At 38.4% G+C, this 17,089-nt stretch overlaps 1 long non-coding RNA gene across 3 annotated transcripts in view; it reads left to right on the plus strand.

The window, feature by feature from the left end:
- The window catches only part of LOC139590232 (uncharacterized), a 59,806-nt gene extending 43,684 nt beyond the window's left edge, over nucleotides 1-16,122 (plus strand). The window contains exons 2-6 of one of the 3 annotated variants that reach the window (XR_011679274.1): nucleotides 1,616-1,682; nucleotides 2,523-2,765; nucleotides 7,960-8,005; nucleotides 12,490-12,562; nucleotides 13,411-16,122. This is a non-coding gene — a long non-coding RNA (uncharacterized lncRNA). Of the gene's footprint in view, nucleotides 1-519; nucleotides 1,683-2,522; nucleotides 2,766-7,959; nucleotides 8,006-12,489; nucleotides 12,563-13,410 lie in introns of those variants that run through there. The other 2 variants (XR_011679273.1, XR_011679275.1) reach the window with 2 other exon arrangements.
- The last annotated feature ends 967 nt before the right edge of the window (nucleotides 16,123-17,089 follow it).

The following is a 17,089-nucleotide window of genomic DNA, read 5'->3' on the forward strand; positions in this document are numbered from 1 at the left end:
AGGGACAGTTTTGCTCACTGGACATGCTTTTGTCTCCTGGCATGAATAGCAATGTAGACATCAGAATGAAACCAAGAGGCTATTTTATTTTGGTTGTTGTTGTACATGACGAGGAGAAAATGATGGCATTTTGAGAAATATCCAGAATTTGAATGTCTCTGAATACTTAAGAACCTGCCTCAATTTGCCAGGATATTTAAGTTGTTAGAGACAATTTTAATTACCTTGAGACAGGGAGAAGTGTAAAAATAATAAAAGAGGATAAAAACGTATGAGCAGGATAGAGAAAAAGTCTCCTAAGCTCATTATTAGTGCCCCTGACAGTGGCCAGTGGAGGAAGATGACTTGAAGAATGAATGTAAGAGTATAGCCAGTTCAGAACAGTATTTGCCCTTTTGTATTTTGCCATTTTTGTGTCATCTGTTTTCCACACTGAAGTGTTCTTTTTTTAAATATATACAAGCTTTTCAATAACTCCAGGCATCCTTGCTCTTCTCCGTGCTGTTGTGTTACAGTCTATTAAGATATGGCGATCAAAACTGCACTCAAGGTATGTGTGGAAAAGGACTTACACATGGTTAAAAAAATATTAATTTTTCCTATGTTTTCTTAATGAATAAGTAATAATACAATTTTTTTTTCTTTTTATATTTAATCCTATTTTACAGCTAATTTTAAACTCTTGCTGAGCATGAAGCTGATACTTTCAAACATCTATCCACAATAATTCCAGTGTCTTTGGACAAGAAAAACATTTCTGTCTATGAAAAATGATAGTTTAGAGACAGTCATCAGGCACTGTTTTCTCCTTACACATTACTTTGTTTTTTTTCCATTTAATTTGACTTGCTGCATTACAAACCAGTTGCTTAGTATCACAAGACCCTTTTACATGACTTAATTGTCTGGCCTAGTGTGCTAGTGCCAGCCTAGAAAATGTGCTCCTGGTACTATGGTGCTGCACTGCAGCTCATAAGTTCTCCAGCAGCCACAGCTGTGGCAGGGCTTGGCATTTGTTTGGCTCTGCCAGGACACCAATGGCTCAGTGCTGGAGGGTGGAAGAGGGGTTTTGCTCTTTTGTAATTCACAACTGGGGACCACCACATTGACTTCCACTGCAATTTTTCCAGTATTAGGAACTAATTTTGGTGCTCATGTCTGGCCAATTTTGTGATAAATAGCTTCCAATATCTTTGATCTTGAGATCTGTAGTGCAGCAGGATGAATCTCTTGAGTGCTGGAAAAAACTGTGTTGTGTCTTACAGAGCAGCTAACAGCACTCTGAAACTTTTGTTTATTGTACCTACTCAGAGAAAATTAGTGTGCTTTGAAGAGGTAAGGCAGAATGGATGATTACATATGCTATTAGTTCTCATTTGCTTAACATCATTTCCTAATTCACAGCTCTAAAACTTTTCACAGGACCTTTAAAATACAATCAGTTTTCCTTGTCTATTTCCTAATAATTCAAACTGAGTGCAGAACCTGACACGCAATCAGGCTAATACAGGTCGATATCCATTTTCTTTCAGTTAAAGAGGAATTTTAACACAGTGATACGAGCTTTGGAATCACAAACAGCTACTGTATATCTATCTGTCTCTTTGCTGAACAGGAACGGTGGGGACTGACTCAGCTGCCTTTAGTCATGCTGAATGAAACCCACCACTGTAACTCACTAGGTAAGACAAAGCATATCACTGCTGATTAAGATAAAACTTGTTTGAGAATCATTCAACCTCATTCATATCTTTTTCATTTACATTTCATTCATAAATATAAGACTTAAACACTTTACAATTTGGTGTGATCTCACTTGGGAAAATGGAGAGGAGAAGATATTCTTCTCTAACTAGAAGAGTTTAAAATATAGCTTGTGAGATCAAAACCAAGCCCTACATAAAGTACATACAAAAAATCCTGAAAAAAATTACCCACTTGCGTGCAGAGGGATCTTCCGCTCTGTTTTTAACATCACACAGTAATGGAAGTTGATGGCTAGAATCTGCAAATCAATTCTGCACCCAGCTGAAATTGCCACAAAAGCTTAGGATGCCATGAGGGAAGAAACTGTCAGAAGCTTGCCTAAAGACCACAGCAGATATTTGTGAATAGAACTCTGAGATGTCTAGGACTTAATTTTACATCATCCAAAAAACACCACAGTCCCCCCAGATGATATAGCAAATTATTCATGCATAAACTTAATTACCCATATGACATTTATCACAAACATCTATCTGCATTCGCTGGTTATGATAGCCTGAATTCTGAGTTTTTAATATTGCTATGATGCAGTCATTAAAACAAATTAGGGACAGAAAAGAATTAAAATTGCTTCATTTTTTTTACAGCTAAGGTAGTTTTTGCTTTGGTAACTGTTTTCAAGGCTGAGTGACTGAGATTTTGCTGATGCACCACTCCATAGAGGTGAATAGTCTACCTGAAAGTGACTGACTTAATTCTGCTGGATCATGGTTTACAGAACATGGATAAAATTATTAAATTCAATTTGTTTCTAGGTTTCAAGGTATCATTTGCTTCTGTTTGGAAAGAAGATGAGTGCTAGAGATCAAAAAGGAGGAAAAGACCCATGGCAGACAAAATGATTGAGATGAATGGTGGACTACAAATAAAACTCTTATAAACAGTTGCACAGACAACAAGAAATCCAGAAAAAAGAAACTAGGAGAGGATTTCCATCAGGTCCGGATGAGCTTTATTGTCATACTCACCTGGCTCCTTTTCATTCTATTTCACTGCAGGTGGGTGAAGGAGCTATGACAAAGTTGCATATAAAGAAATAATTGACTGTGAACATGTAGACAGGTTTAGGCTCTGGGAATACTAAGCAAATACCTATGAAAATCCTGTGAGATTGCTCAATTGTCAATTGAGCAAAGTTGACTAGAAGAGAGTGATGTCTAGTACAAGAGCTATGAACCCCAGTATAACTAATTCTTCTGACCCCTTAGTCGCCATGATTTCCAAGGCATGCATGTGAGGGACACATTATTTATTGGGTGAGAATACTAGGACTTGACCCTTAAACATATACACTATATAGCATACTGTATTATTCTACTAAGGTAGATTCTGCGTTTTTGCATAACTTTATTTATGTTCATTTATTGTTTGAAAACAAACAAGGTCTTACTTAGAGGAGTTGTCCTTCCTTCTTCACTCTCCCTTCCATGCTGTTGTAATTCAAACCCTTTTTTGTGCCAGTCTCTCTATTAAACTGAGCTCTTGTATTAGGTTCAATACAATTTGCACAGAAAATGAGACTAACTGTCCCCTATGGTTTGGGTCATCTGAAGGATAACATCTATTGGAAGAACTGTGTGAATTTTACCTATGGAAATAGTGAGGGGGGAAGTTTAAAAGACTTTAATTAATTTGCATCCCTAAAGGTGAAGAGTTAGGCACTGTTGAGAATTAGAGAGTTAATGTGACTGTGAAAGCTACATGGGATGATTTGGTGTGTCATATTGAATTATGACAGCCTATATCCATGTCAAACATGTCAAAATGTATCTCAAAGGAGAGGATGTGGAAAGCCAAGGACAATTTCTAAAGGTACCACCATTATCCCTGAAGTTCCCACTTCAGAGTGGATTTTAAATAAATACAAAATGTTCTGAGCAGAAATGCAGCCAAGAAGGAACAGTTTGGAACCAAAATATACAAGGGCTCTGTAACCACAGAAAACTTCTGCAGATTGTTAGGGGAGAGATAGTCGAGACACCTCCACCACATGCTTTAAATGGTTTAAAGTCTTTTACAATGACATCATTGTTTTATTTGCATTGCATATAAGATGGAAGATCAATGCATTGGCATCAATGACTGTGACAAATCTTTACACACAGGCACAGCCTCTTGCAAAGAATTTTGTGCTATTGAAAATTCTGAAAATTATATATAGAGCAGGAGTTCTTGCCCTTCCAGAGATTATTGTGGAGCCACAGGCTGCTTTATGCAGGCGGTTTTCTGAGGATAGGCACAACTGAAGATCTCATGTCAGTTGAACAATGAATTTAAAAAAACCCATCTACATGAAATTCTGTATGCAGAAAAGAGCAACAGGTTTTTCTTAGTGCAATGATGTGCATCTAAAAGATTGCTAAGGTTCTAATAACTGTCCCATCTATCCTGATAAATGTCTAACCAGAACTCCTCCTTCCTGACCTTTGAAAACAGCCCTTTTTTTGTGATAATGCCATCTTCAGAAAGACCCATTATTCACCTGCTTGAATACTGTATAGGCTGGTAAGGTTGAACAGTTCATTAATACTTCCAGTCTTGCATTTACATTGGGCATAGATAACCTGAGAATCCAATGCAAGAGATCGGTAGACAATCTGGAAAGGGCTGCCATGTGCTAAAGGATGTGTTCTAGTTGCAACAGGAGAAAAAGTAATCATCCTGTCCATCAACAACACAGGTAATAGTGCAAATACAAAGCTGAGGAAAGGAACTCCTTGATTTTAGCAAGTCCATACAAAAGATACAAGAGAGATACAAAAAAGATACAAAAGATATTTGACGGGACCCATTGGTAGACATGCAAGCTGCATCATATTACTTTGGCACGAGAGTAACTCAAGCAACAAAATGATTTGGTGATAAGGGTGCTAAAAAAGGTGCTCATATCTTATCTTAATCTTTTTTTCAACTGTTTAACAGCTAGCTTTTTAATGGCAGCTGTCTTGCAACCTCTGCTATGATCTATTTTGCTCCAGAAGTACAGACAGGGTAAGGACTACCATCCCTGTTCTGTGCTCTGAGCTCAGCACCTTAAATTCAGTGAATCTGAAGTAATATTCAGAAGAGAAAGCTTTAGTATTGGTCATAATACCACATCTAATCTAATGTAAGAGGTAACTATATAATTTGTTATATTATTTGTTATATATTATATTATTCTTTTTAAATACTACACAACTGGACTAATATTCAGTGCCTGCAACTTCTCCTTGTGTTCTGGGTTAAAAAAAAACCTTCTTTGTTACCTCTTTAAAAATTGTCTTCTGAATTTTCAAGAGGTTTATCATTATTTAAATTTTTGTTTTGGGAATCTGTGATAAAAATAACTAGAAGCACAGAATTTCCTCCTTTGCACAGCTCATTGCATCTGAATTTTCTCTTAATCTTTTACTTGCCACTACAATTTTGTTTGTAATCTCATGCATGAAATGGGCACTTTGCATGAAACATATACTTGCAGTACCTATTATTTTATTTTTGTCCTTTGTGGTTTTTTAGTGCTCACTGTGTCTTTGGCCTGTTTACAAAGATGGAAAAATCCCCAGGGTCTATATTTTAATCATTTTATTAAAGTTTCTGAAATGGCTAACCTGTCTAAGTTTGGACTAGGGATATTCTGAAGTCTGTGATATATGTCTAGAAATAGATTATTCAGACACTTAGTTCAGATACTGGATTGTCTGTACCTGTACAGCTCCATTTGCTTTCAAGGGGTAGCACTGGGGACACCTGAGCTCTCAAAGTAGTCCAAGGCCTTTCTACCACGCACACTATGCAGCCTTGGAGGTGGAGAATAAAATAGAACCTGGATGTGAGCAAAGTAAATTTATCAGAATTATAGTTCTTTAGTTCTCATTTTTAATAGAATATCTGTGACAATTAGACTGTTTACAAAAGTGAAAGTTTGTTAAAATCTGGTTAAGGGAAAGGACTGGGAGAGTCACCATCTCCCTGATACTGCAGCAAGCTTTACTCCAGCCCTGAACTAGGAGAACTAGCAGTTCTACAGCAACAGTATTGTTGGGTCTGTGACATCAGCCAATGCATTTCATTTTTTGCCAGAGAACTCAGTCTCTGTCATTTCACTCTGATACACTGAGAGCCTACATTTGTGTGATATTGTGCTGCAGTTTTAAAAGAGGAGCTGCTAGATGAAGTGACTAAAAGTGATCTCAAAAAGAGGATTCATTTGGGTCATTACACTGTGACAGGCACTGTGGGTCAAACTGGTGCCATCAAAGGTGAAAAACAAATGGATTAGTCTAGTGCCCTTTGCATCCATAACCATCATACCAGATGTCAACAGTTCTACGTTTAAGCTGAAGCATCTTGGATACAGTTTCTTCCAGTTCCTGGAGTGACAGACAGTGGCTCCTCTAGCAGATTTTAACAAAACCTCTTGGGACTCAGAGCATCTTTTTTTTTCTTTTCTGTCGATTTACTTATAAAGCAGGGAACATTCCTCCTGCATCTTTCAAATCAATACCAAGGCAGCAGGGTGATCTGCATACAAATCGACTTGCAAATTTACACCCTGTCTGACTCAGCCAACGGGATTAAAAATCGTTCATGAAACAACAGCTCCCTGTAATCACATCCTGAAATCACAGGCAGATTTCAATAATAACTCAAGCATATAAAAGCCTCTTGGTTTCATATGTATTAAAAATAGTTTCTTCTCATTTTCTACCTTTTCCTTGAATAGTAACTTCCTATTTTTTTGAAAGCTTTCTGGTCTGTGTTTTATCATCCATTCTCCAAAACCCCCATCTACTTAGTGACTGGAAAGATTTTTCCTATTAACCAAAATAAAAGGCAATTGTTTATACCCCAATCTGATAGCAGACAGGATTTGGAAAAAAACCTGAGTCCTCATCACTTCACCACATATCGCAGCCACTGTCACCAAATTGTCACTAAATTTTGATGTACAATGATCCTGGTAGTTATAATTCTACTCTCCGTGGACAGTTGCCTACTTCAGAAAAGCCATCGGTATCCTATTTAACATCTTATGAACAATATTCAATCTTTAGTAGGCAAAGCAGTTAGGCTTCCTCACTGGGCTGCTTTGATTTCTGCTTCAGATTATGACGTGACTGTGTAATTAAATGTAGTGCCTGCTGTCTATTATTACACTGCATTTTTTTTCTGGTTCACAGATTCATCTTGGTACAGTGTCATTTGCAGTTATTGTGGAAATAGAGCAGAGAAAAAGGGCTTCTCTGTAAATTGAAACAATACATAAATGCAAAAAACCATACTCCATCCTGCAGTTCCTTTTGTCCAGGAGAGCTGAAACAGAAGTCAGGAGCTGTGAACAATTTTTGTCTTTCAGTGACAGGGCTGTGAAAGACCGATTCCAGTCGGAGTTCTTGATCGCCTCATGGGGACGATCTGTCATCATTTGTCAGGGGTGATTCCTGTGTTCACAGCTTTAGAAAGAGTAGTTACTGACTGCAGGTATAATAGGATGCATGAGTTTAGAGGGCAAAGCAAGGTTTTTGGCAAACATACTTAATAATCACTGCAGAATGAATTCAGTCTGAAGTGCCTGAAATCTACTCGTATCTTTTTAGTTACTTAACCATTTCAGCACTCAGAGCACAGATCTGAAACTCAGCACAAACTCCCCCAAAATGAAATGATATAAAAAGCTACAGTGTGTTATTTTTTCTCCCATTACTTTCTTTTACACAAACATAGTTATTAATTAAGCAATATGGAAAAGCATTACTTGTAGTAATTATTCTTTTACTCTTTTTTTATTAAAGGGGCAACAAATTGGCAATCCCAGGAGAAAATATTTGAGAAGATACAAATAGACTGAGTTGCTGAGAATGGATGAGACTTTAGCTCAAACCAGTCACCTTCAATGCAGCACTGGGGATCAGCACAATGGTTTGGTTTCCCTTGTGCACATAGTAAAACTCGGCATTCATCATTTATCATGTGCAACAGGCACAATGCTTGTGCTTCTTGAGTTTTTTATGAAGAATATATCTTGCAAACATCCAAATTCAAAGCAGCTTGAAACAGTGAAATGAGTTTGAAAGCAACTACCAAGTGGTTTCTTTTCCATTACATATATTGCTGCCTGCTGGCAAAGAGGAAGAGTTTCTCAGCCATGCCATTACCTCCATTGTCATTACTTAATAATGCTATTATTTGTTTTTACTGCTTCTACAGTGAGCAGCTGGGACGAGGCAGGCATGGGAAGAGGAGAGTGGGCTGTGTAAGTTGAGAGCTGTGGTGAGCGAATTCCTCTTAGAGCTGCTGGAGTGATGGTCTGGAGAGAGGGGGTACAGTACTTACTGGTGCCACTGAGAAGGAATATTCCATGCAACATCACTATCTCTAAATGTCATCCAATCCTACTGCTGGCTGATTCCTATCAGGAATCAAATCTGAGGCTGACAAAAGGCATTGCAAAGGAAAGAGCTGGAATGTGACTATTTGCTGCTCTCAATGGTCTGCTGTCCTCATCCACAGCCTGCTTTGCTCATGTCTTTGGCCTAGGGCTCACAGGACCCCATATGATGAATCCACCCCTTCTCAGTGAATTAGCAGCAGCAAGGAACAGCATCTGATTGACTTGATAGGCAGTACATTGCTCCAGTGAATTAAAATTATGAAGAATGCTTTAATGCTAAAATTAATCTGTCTTGAGAAGCTATGTCACAAATAGGGCCCTAGGCTTGCAGGTCTTAGATGCACCAGAATCTGGGGTGCAGAAGTCATAGAAGAGTTTCAGTGTAGTTTTGCAGCAACACAGAAGGGAAAAATCAGACAGTACTAACTGAAGTGCTTACTTCTTGTATTTGATAGAATAATAAAAATATTTTTATGTTAATATGTTCTGCAACACCTTTAATTCTTTTGCTTTATAAAATGACTTCTTAAATCATACTTATGCTGTGAGAATCAAAGAGAAAGCAAGTAGGTCTGCTTTATGCATGGACCTAGCAACTTGCCTGTTTAGAAAAGGCCCTCAACAGAGGCAATCAAAAACATCCTGAATGAGGTTGTAGTACCTCATTTTGATTTTCTGACTCTAGCTATTCATTCAAATGGACTCCTTATGTACTGAGGTCACCTAAAACAAAGACTGGAAAGTCTCTCCAAGGAAATTTATTTTTTGCACCTAAGCAACTACTTTTCATGTTTTCAATACATGCTCTTCACATACTTGCATGTTCAAAATACACAAACCAGACTGACTCTCATGACTAAGCTATATTTGCCTGATACAATTTTTTCTCATAGAAAAGGGCTGTGGCTATGAGTACGTTATGGCAAACTGAAACTCAATGCTGTTAGTGCTCTCACATGTGCACTAAGAACACCTAAGGTAGGACAAACAACACCCAGCAACTTCCTGTTTCTACACTGATACTTTTTGAAGATGCTGAAGAAGAGAGGTAATACAAAAATGCAAAGTGTTTTCTACTGTGCAGATCTGTGGATTTACATGGCTACATCATCCTGGCCTTTAATTGAGATTTCCTTTCACTGGTAGAGCTGGAGGCAGAACTTTTGGGATGGTGAACATGAGAAACTATGAAATGTTGCAAGCTCTTCTTGAAAACTGTCTCTGCTAATAAATCTTGGTAAATTCCAAGGGCATTGAAGCTTGTTTGCTAGAGTGGCACCTGGCATTTGGCCCATGCCAAATAGCAGCTTCCCAAATTATTCCTGAGCTTTGCTTATTCCAATAAGCAGTTTGCGTGCAGCACCCTTTTTCAGAAGCTCACAAAATAAACCAGCATAGGCATGGGACATCCTTTGCCAGTTGGCATCAGTATCTGGGAATGTTCCTGTTCATTTACTACCATAAGATGTAGCTGGAATGCCTGATGCACAGGGTGTGTTAATGAGGGACTGCAGCCTTCCTGGTCCCTTGGCAGTTCTGCACCTGTTTAAAGCAGCCACTGTGCATCGTAAAAGAGAAATCGTAAAGAAAACAAGGCACGGAAATGAAATGATTTCTAGACTATTTGGCTTGCACCGCTTAATAAACTCAGTTTTGGAATATCTGCTTTGGTGCTCATTTTCTGGCCAGGGAGATGTAAACATGCAATCCAGCCTCTTTGGGAACACATGTCATAAGACATTAAGGAGGCAACTGGACAAATGCCAAGAAATATCTATAGGACTTTGACAGATATGCCAAATCTGTCACAGATATGCAAATCACACTTGCTAGTCATATTCCCTTGAGTCATCCTGTAATTGGGCTGTGAAATTGTGTGCCAGTGCTAAAGGCTGTGCCCACCTCCTTAGGTACAGCCAGGCAGTGAAAGGAGGGAAACGTTGCTTACATCCTCCCCATACTGGAATACTGCTAAGCTCTAAAATATCACCTGCTGACAAGGTGGGCCAAGTCTGACAGACACATGGACTGGTGCTTGACATTGGAAACTCAGTCTCAATTCAGAGTGATACAGAAATGGTGGCTATCCCAGGAGAAAATAATAATGTCAGACACAAAGCTTTTCCCTCCTTCCTCTGAGGAAAAGACAAGATGCTAGATGGAGTATGCCAAGGTGAGATTTGGCCTGCAGGCCACCAGCCTGGCTGTACCTGTTTAGAACTTCCTGAGGGCTACTCCAAACTGGATTCCCAAAAAGCCAATACTGTCATATGTTGTTTAGGCCTAAATCCTATCAGCATTGTGGCACAAAGATCCCAATTCCCCCCCAATTTATCAGACCATGGTCAAGACTGTTTTATTGAATATGACAATGAGGCATGACTTTGGTCACACCAAAACTTCATCCCCTCCCCTATTACAGCAGAAACTCTGAGATAGGAACCTGGGAATGAAATGAATTACTGACAAAACAAGCAAATGAAGTAAATGGGATAGAATGTCTCTATTTCAGAGTTACTTATGATACCTGCAATGCATCAATGAACTGTAGAGCAATGCTTTACAAAAGTTATTAAGATTTGGTAATATGAGAACACATGATGATAACCACTGGGAGAGATGTGCTTAGACCTGGGGTGAGTCTATAATGTCATTCCAGAGGAATAAAAAGCACTGATGCCATAGACTTAAGCATTAGAATCTACACGGTTCTATTAACTCACAAGAGAGAAAAAATTGATAAAATGCTGTCATTAGGATGCTTTTCCTTAAGTAATTTGCAAGACCACAATTTACATGTGATAGTAAAATGAAAAAAAACACTGATTTATACAGGTTTTATCACTTTGAGCTAGATGTGTACAAACCACCACAGTTCTCCTATAAAATATCACAAGCTAATAGTATCTCTGGTGTAAAAGCTATCTTAGTGCCACGTAAGAAACCAGGATAAATTTAGATTTCTGATTAAAACAGCAGTTGGTATTAGGTATACAGGAAAATTTGTAAAGAATTTTTCTGATGGAGTGTTGAAAGTACTAATTTGTATGAAGACTATGTATTATGAACTTATATGAAGATCATGCATAGTGCATATTCCTCTTTCTTTCTTGTGAAGCTAATGCAAAACTAATAGCTGGAGAGATGCTTTCAGAAGAGTAAGGCAATGGCCTAGATAAGGAAACATCACCTGGTCAGGTATATTCTAGCCTTGACTGTTATGAACAAGTGGTTGAGATTGCTTTATGAATCACCAGCAAATTATAATAAAAACCAGATTTAATACCAAGCAACAGTATGACAGAGTTCATTGGCAAGGTTCACTCTACTGCTTACTAGGTGGTTAAGGCACACCAAGGAAAAAAAAGAGCTACAAACAAAATTCAGTCAATGAATCTAAACCGAAATTAACCAAGAACTCTGTGTGTTTATGTGTGTGTGTGTGACAAAAGGATAGCAGTAGCAAGAATAAGAAGAAATATGGCCTAAAGGCTTAACAGCACTCCAGCTTAACAAAACTTAACTTATAACTTAACAATTTTAGCAAAGGAACAAGACTTTACCAGTGTTTAACTTAGCTGATAAGTTCTTTTCAGGCCTAACTCACTTAGATATATAAAGTACTCAAACCTCTAAGAGAGCAGCATTTCTCCCATGTCTGCCATAGCATTTGTATCCTTGTATGCACACAGACATAAAGAGTCAGTGCAAGGTACCTGTGACAAACTCCCTGGAAGGCAGCGAAATGCTCACCTTGGACGCCTTTGTGTCTCCTGAAGGGCCGAAGGCCTGGGCCTCGAGGAATGGGGGTTTCAGCCCGGGATCCATCCTTGTTCAGCAGCCTCTGAGCACAGCAAACAGGAGCTCCCTGGCTCTAGGAGCTGTCCCTCAGGGGGAGGTGGCTCATCACCCTCACTGCAGTCCAGGAGAGCTCCAAAGGCCTCATTTTGGATCTCTGTCCACAGGCCGCAAGTGAGGGCCTCAGTCATAACAATGTTTCACCCTGGCCACCGTTTGGGCAACTTTCTTTGAAAGTTTAAGAGCAAATATGTCATGCCATTCAGGCAAGAAAAATAGTTTCCAAGGCTGTTCATAATAAAAAGAGCAGGAGCTCTTTAGGCAGCAGCAGTTTGTGGGAGCAGACGATGTTGCTGAGGCACTCAGGAGACGCTGAGCCCAGGTGCTGCTTGTCAAGGCTGAGGCCCAACGAGCGATTCTGGGATCCTGGTGCGGCCTGGAAAGGGGGAATGCTCCTCCACATTAACAAATGGGTTCTTTAGCCTCTGATTACTTTTTCATACCACTGAAAATCTGAGATCTGATATTGTACCATGTCTGTGTTACAGGGTGCTGGAGAAATGTGTCCTGTCTTCCTCACAGATCAGACTGACAGAGCAGTAGAGGCAGAAGAAAGAGCTGGTAAGGCTGGTACAGGCATGTCACAGCTGAAGTATCACGTTTCAACCCCTTGGATGTGGGTAACACAGCACACATACCAGTCTTCCTGTTAGTTTGAAATATATGCCTTTAAGTCCTGTGTTGCATTTAGGCAACATCAATTTGCCTTGTGACTCTGTCAGTCAATGCTTCTATCTGCAGGATTGTGAGAGAGAAATCCACTGGGTACAGTGCTCATTGGCACTTCTGAAAAAACCCCACTGGTTTTGAACCCTAGCCACTGTAGGGTTTAAATTGGTGCAATCTGGCCAGACGACTGCAGATGACAGACAGGCCAGACTATTTCAGTACTGTCACAGTTTCCATAACACTATTCTGGATACACACTGTGCTCTCCTAAGTGCAAAGTAACTCAATCTTATGCAAGACAGCAGTCAGAGTGAGTGGAATAAAGGATACTTGAATTATGACTTTCTCTGATGCTACATTACATAGGGGGAAACTGAGTAGTTATTTAATCTTATAAATGTCAACTTCCCCTTCTGTGACTGTGTAGTATTTTCCTTTGCAAAACACTAGAAATCTTTAAATAAAAAGGACTACCTAGTGGTAATTTCTCCCATATACATGCATATTCATGTCCAAGATAACATGAGATTAGTAAGTTTCTTGGCCTTTTCTCTGTACATTGAATGAATCAGGTAGGCTTATATTAGTGTTTGGTTATACACAGAAGATATGATAATATATGTATTTAGTCATCATGCTATCAGAGTCAGGATGGAAGGCAAATTGAAATGTTCAGCACTTTTGTATATGAGAAACACAGACATTGCCACATGCTGAGCACAGTTATGTTTCTGTTACAGGTATACTGGATCTGGGAAGAAGTGATGTCATAATACCTGCACCTAAAAAAACTGGATTTAAAACTCTAATTTATTCCAAAATTTACTTGTTTAACTTAGTCCATAACACAACTGTAGTGCCTGTGTTAGGAGAATTGTATCTCCAAGATCTCTCTATAAAGAATAGGGTGATATATAAAGGTGATATAGGTTGGATAGGGTGAAATATAAAGTAATTTAGGCTACTTTTACTTTTTCATTAATCATAGAAGAAATCTCTGGCTAAAGGTTTTTACCAGGCTTTAATTCCATGATGATTTAAATAGAGATAAGTTCAAATCCCTGGAAAATTATTTCCTCCTCCTCCCATGTTCCAGCTATGATGCTCATCTGCCCCTCTGGTGAATGTGTTCAATGAGTGAAACTAGGAAAAAAACTATTTTTAGAGAAAAAAAACCAAAAAAAACCAACCCCAAACCAACCCAAGAAGTATCTTTCCATAAGTTTCATTTCCTGTATGGGATAATTTTGCAATATGAATTGAGGACTTGGGCTGGCCCCAGAGATTAGTCAAGTGTGATTGTCTGGAGACAAGAACACAGATCTGGGACTAAGAACAGGATCATGGCAATGCTAACTTACATCTGCTTTTCATCAGAAATGTGTGGATTTAAATAGAAAACAGAGATTGTGCACTGGAATTGAAAACAAAAGATGCCAGGGAAGTTCAGAAGCTGTAGATACCTGCAGAATTTCAGGCCTAATTTTGGGCTTGGCTGTAGTTATGTTTATGAGCAAAGACAAGCTTTACTCTGTATCCAGATTTGTGCAAAACAAGTGCAGAGTGAGTTCAAAACATTGTCATATCAGAATGGAAGCTGTGTCTAATTAATTCCCTTGGTACTATAGGATAATTTTCCATTGCATGCTCAACAGTATTATGTTCAATTGTGAATTTTAAGTAATCTATAATTTTGGGTATGTGGTTTTTGTAAGAAAAGTATTCCAGAGCTCCAAACCACTGCTGATGGAAATCCTTTGAATGATCCTTTATTTTCCTTAATTTACTCTTAATTTTTCTATTTACTACTTTATCAAAGTGGCAGGCATATTGATGGGAGATAATGAAATTTTAGCAAGCTTTTATCTTATCTAGAGGGAATGATAGCATGCAAATCTAGCTAATTAATAAATCAAAGCAAACTACAGCTCCAGGTTTGCCAGCACAGCGTTCCTTGCTAACCAGTTCTCAAGAGCAAATAAGCTCTGCAGCTGGAAAGGTGTTGGAAGTGTAAACTTCTCATAGCACAGCTGCACTGTCTTAGGAATGGGAGCTGTGTCTCAAGTCCAGACTCCCCAGGGCTTCAATGCCAGCTCATGTCTGGAGGAAGTCATATGGCTGGCAGGCTGTAGATGAGGCAAAGACTGAACTCCAACCTGGAGGCTTGAACTCCAACCCAGGCAAGCAAGGTGAGTCACCTGGCACAGTGAACTGAAGCCACAATCAGTCAGACATAAAAATGAAGTTCTACAAATGACTTCTGGGTGAGAGGAAGAGGCTGAAAATGTGTTACTTGCAACCTATCCTGAAGGTTAAGGAGCGCTAATAGACACTTGTAAGCTGCAGTTGTGTCAATAAAATATTTCCCGAGGTAGCTCATCAACTGACTCAGATGATGAGAATTTAAAACTTCCTTTATTTGCAAGAATAAGAAGCAGCACAGCCATTATCTCACTAAATTATGTTTTTACTGGATCTCTTTCAATTAAGCACATTTCCAACAAGTCCATTCCATTTTGCACAATAATGCTCCTTAGTGCATATGTTATGGAATATGTGAGACAACCAGCAATTTCAAACCTCACCTCACCAAAGCTTTCAGTAATATCTAGTAATGGCTTACTTTGCTACAGTGCCTCTCAACACAAGGGACATTGAAGCCACTTAAGAAAGCAGGGAGAGAAAATGACATCACCTTTCACCAAAATGCTGCCACTTGTGAGGACAAACACTCAAGTGGCAAAGAGAATGATGGCAAATGAAGAATGCTTTCTGCCATGAAAAGCAGAAAAAATGGAAACTACATACAGCATCCCATCATGAAGAACATTTAAAACACCACCCTTCCCTCTATCCGTGGGAAAATTTCCATTAGTATTTAATAGCCACAGAATATCAGGGGGTTTCTTGATTTTACTTTCAAATTAAAAAATGACTCCTGGAAGCACAATGCCTCCTAAAAAATACCAGAGACCTTTTTATTATTAACTTGGAGTGGAAATTGTTATAATTTAATACTGCAGAATTACATCATGCAAACCCCTTAAATTTCACTGGAAGTTTCTATCTAACTACTGACCCATGTTGTGACATCTCAAAAAATCGTAGACTGAGGCAACATAATAATAATGCTACTTGGCACTTTACATCTTTAAATAACTATGGAAATGTTAATTAATTTTCACAACAGCCTAGGGAGTAAATATTTTCATACTGATTTTACAGATTAAGGGGATGAAACATAATGTGTGGACATGACTTCTCTAAGGCAATCTATCAAATAAGTGTCAGATGTGGGACTAGAATTCAAAGATTCATCAGGCTTTTAAACAATGGTGCCTGGGGCAGCCACTTATTTATTTATTAAAAGTAGCTTAAACCATTTACAGATTCTCTTTAATATGCTATTGTACTGCGTATTGGTTATTTAAAATAAAAGCTGATTATGAGGACTTGTTTTGTTCTATTTTTACAAATATTTTTTTAAATTTTCAGCCTAAATTTCAATATTCTTTTCCATAAAATTAAGTGCAGAAATCAGGTATGTTAAAATATGTTCAGAAGAGATCAGGATAGTGTATTGGAGCAGAATTCCTGTGTCAGAATAGGTGTGTCAAAATTGTCTTTCTTTCCACTGTTTGGCTGGTTCTTTTCTTAATGATATTTAATTTTTATAAAAGCAGATTGTACCCTTAGGCCTGTTGATTTGTTTTTTATTTTATTTTTGCTTTGTAACAGTAGAGAGAAAAATTTCAGATGCATCTTTTTAAAAATTATTATTATCCTAAATCTCATGTACCCTAGAGCTCCAGCATCTTTTGGAAAGCTTTTTAGTACACCAAAACAAAAGGCTCAGAAATATAGCAACTTGTCCAACAGATCAACTCAATGGCCAAAATGCAAAGTATTTGAGCAGATAAAAAACCTAATTCACCAAGCAAATACATCTCAAAATTCATATAAAATACAAGGACAAGAAATCAGATAAGACAGATGTGCTACCTTACTGCACAATGATGAAAATTTTTTGCCTGAGATAGTCCAAGAGCAAATCCCAAAGCTAAGGAGACCTCTTCTTCCTCTGCTTGATCTTCTCCCTTCTTAAGTATCTGAAGTCTAGTCTAACAGAACTAAGAGATAATGTTTTGCTCGTGCTACCCTACAGCACATCTAGGAAAACACACTTTGTAATACAAAAAGCAAATGATCCACTTCCAAAATAAGCACTACTCTTTCCAGTCAGTGTCCCAGTTTTGTCAGTCTTAAGTCCCTGAATACACTTGAGAGCCAAGACTGCAGAATTCTCCTGACAGTATTAGGCCCATGCAAAATCAATCTGTTTCATTTTCTCTTATTTAGAAAAGAAGCTCTTCAGCTTCATCCTGCAGAGCATTCACTCATCTATGCCTAAACAGTGCA

This window comes from Agelaius tricolor, unplaced genomic scaffold (assembly GCF_023055355.1).
Source record: "Agelaius tricolor isolate 1412-34295 unplaced genomic scaffold, bAgeTri1.0.p SCAF_5, whole genome shotgun sequence".
NCBI lineage: Eukaryota > Metazoa > Chordata > Aves > Passeriformes > Icteridae > Agelaius > Agelaius tricolor.